Source organism: Glycine soja, chromosome 3, assembly GCF_004193775.1.
Source record: "Glycine soja cultivar W05 chromosome 3, ASM419377v2, whole genome shotgun sequence".
NCBI classification, from domain to species: Eukaryota; Viridiplantae; Streptophyta; class Magnoliopsida; order Fabales; family Fabaceae; genus Glycine; species Glycine soja.
Window position 1 is genome coordinate 30,089,543 of NC_041004.1, and position 3,329 is coordinate 30,092,871.

Here is a 3,329-nt window from a genome sequence, read left to right on the forward strand (position 1 = left end):
AGGTTCGATTTCGGGAACTTACCGGTTGAAGACCGAAGAACGACGAAGAACGATGAAGAACAGTGGAGAATCTTCACGAAATTGCTCACGGAAACGTCTTGGAAGCATTACGGAAGCGCCTCGGCTTGAATTTTCTTCACGGAAACAATTTTTCTCACTAATTTCAAGAGAATCCTAAATACCAGAAGGGCTAAACGAAATTACTTTGCCCTTTTTCCCCTATTTATAGGGGAAAAGAGGGAGGTGGTTGCCGCCCAGCTCGCCCAGGCGAGCTGGGTTGCTTCCACTAGAAGGCACCGCCTTCTGTTGGAACACCCTAGAAGGCCCAAGTGGGCTTGGTTGCTATTTGTGCATCCCTTTTTACTAAATACACCCCCCTTTTGCCTTTTATGCTGATTCTTTTTCCGTAACGTTGCAGAACTTTACGGATTCATGCAATAATCCCCTTTTTTGACCTCTGGAATGTTACGGAACTTTACGGATTGCACGACAATGCTCCCTTTCGACTTCTGAATTGTCGCGGAACTTCACGGATTACCTAACAATGGGTGTTAAGTACCTCAAAGCGGTCAAGCAAAGGTTGCAGGCCATCAAACAATGGTCCTCAGATGAAATTAGGGTATGACACTTATCCTTGTTGATTTGGCTGACCTTTCGCATGAATTGTAGTTGGGTCAGGGATAAGTGTCCATGCATCATCAAAAGGAGGAATTGTCGCTTCATTCCCAAGAGGCCACCACTGTGCGGAGTATGCTTTTAAGATGTGCTCATTCGTGTAAACAACATCTATATATTGGTAGTAGTACATGCTCACGTAACCACAAGCTGCAATAATGTGTGAACATGGATAGTGAAGCACAGAATACCTTCCGCATTGACAATAATGGTCATTCAAGTTAACTGCCCACTTTTGTCCGCCACGTTGTGTTATAGGATTGAAGCTCTCCTCTACTTCAAACCTTGTCGAGTGGATATCATACACGCAAACGATGTGCGAACAAGCTTATTCTTGATTTTTTCTAAGTTCTTTAACTAGCTTAGAACAATATACTTGTCCTTCATTTAATTGTCTTTGGGCTTGGCGACCACGATCAACAAAGTACTTTTGGCACCTACTATATGTTGACTTGACCAACGCTGTTATCGGTATGCTGCGACAATCCTTCAACACCTTATTCACACATTTTGAGAGGTTGGTTGTCATGTGACCATATCTTCGTCCAGATGTATCGTAAGCCATGCTCCATTTTTCCTTTGAAATGCGATCAATCCATGTTGCTATGGCTGGACTCAATTGACGAAATTTTTCTAAGTTTTGATCAAACACATGCTTGCAAAGAGTGTACGCTGCATCAAATTTGTTACCATCAAAATTTGTAGGTAGATATGAAACTTAAATTAACTTCATGTATAAAATAAACCTTACCCAATTTCTTAAACATCTCTTTTGTTTCGCGTTGTTGAATTTGCGATTGAAATTGCTCGCTATGTGTCGGACGTAGTACACATGATAACCGTGGGGAGGTTGCCAACCAAGTGCTTCGTTAGCGACAACAGACTTTATACTCGCGTAACGATCAGATATTAGAAAATTTTCATTCTTATCTGTGACGTGTTCACGCAAGTGGGCCAAAAACCATGATCATGCTGTTAACGTTTCACCTTCGACCACAACGAATGCTAGAGGAAGAACACCACCATTTCCATCTTGTGATGTGGCCATTAACAGGGTCCCACGGTATTTCCTGTATAAATGTGTGTCGTCAACTTGTATGATTGGCTTACAGTACTTAAAAGCCTTTTTACATTGACCAAATGTCCAAAATACTCTATGAAACTGACGATGTTCGCGACTCACCCTATTACCAACAATAAAATCGTCATGTAGTATTTGAAAATAAGAGGCAGGAGAATTTTGCATGTGTGTTAGCCATGACGAAAGTTTCGCATATGACTCTTCCCAATCGCCATATTCAATTGCAATCGCCTTTTGTTTCGCCATCCATGCTTTTCTATATGAAACCTTATAGGAAAATTCACTATTTATCCTTTCTTGAATCAAAGAAATTTTTATTGATGGATCTTCTCTGATCATGCTTGTAATTCAAATAATAAATTAAAATAACAAATTCAAATAACAAATAACACAAAAGTAGGATAATATGAACATAAAAAACGTACCTACTACGCAAGTCACAATTAAATTTGAATCAAGCTTCTCATGGTCTTGTGTCATACTCATATTTAGACATGTGTGCGGTCCACCCCATTGTGTCACTTTCCATGCATAAGTTTTTTTAGATAAAATTGCCCTCATATAAAAAGGGCAAGGAGACTCTGCACTGTTGTTGGGGCAACAAACGATATATTTGTGCGATTCGGTTTCAGCAACCTTAAAACTTTGATGCACCTTCATCACATATTGTTTCAGTGCATTTTTGACCGCATCTTTACTGTAAAAATCCATGCGAACATATAATTCTTGTCCAACATTAAAAGTCGTTGGCATGTCCAAACCGCAAATGTCCTCGTCCGGATGACTCCAATTGACATTGTTATAATGCAAAGCATCATTCCAAAATGGATTTTGAATTCCTGGTACACCTAATAATTTTAAAAAAAATCAGGTCAAAAAACTACTCGTATTTAGTTACCATTAAATACAGTTGTCATAAAAAGATAGATGTATTCAACTAATTTTTTATTTCATAAAATTTACCTTCTGTTGGGTGAACAATTGAAATTGGTTCAATGATGTTGGTGACTTCATCGTCTGTATCAGATATTCCATCAACACTATCATCTTCATTCAAAGACTCTTCAATGTATGAGTTAGACGCAAGATCATCATCTTCATTATCATGTAAATTGCTTATACTTCTTGGCAGTTTCGACTCATGATGAGATAGATTATGTCCACATGACATAACAGAATTTGCAGAATGAAACATAGAACTACCAGCAACATCCTTTTCTACGTACAATTCTAGAACTGACATTTGTTGTTGTTGTTGAAAACTTTCGATCATAGTTTCAACATCTTCGTCATCACAAATTTGCAAGGCAACATATTTTCCTGAAACTAAAAATCTACAACTTATAGTATAAATAATTTCATTATTTTCTAACTTTACCTTATCTCCAAATTTTTTTCAAAGCATTGAAACTAATTTCGCGTTTAATCTGAATCGCCTTTTTACTGCCTTCGAATATTACACCGTCATTGTCTTCATATACTCTTCCGTTGAATACAACACTGTAATAATTGAATTCATGATATACCTACATGAACAAAATTAAAAATAATTAATCATAACAATAGTAGTTTT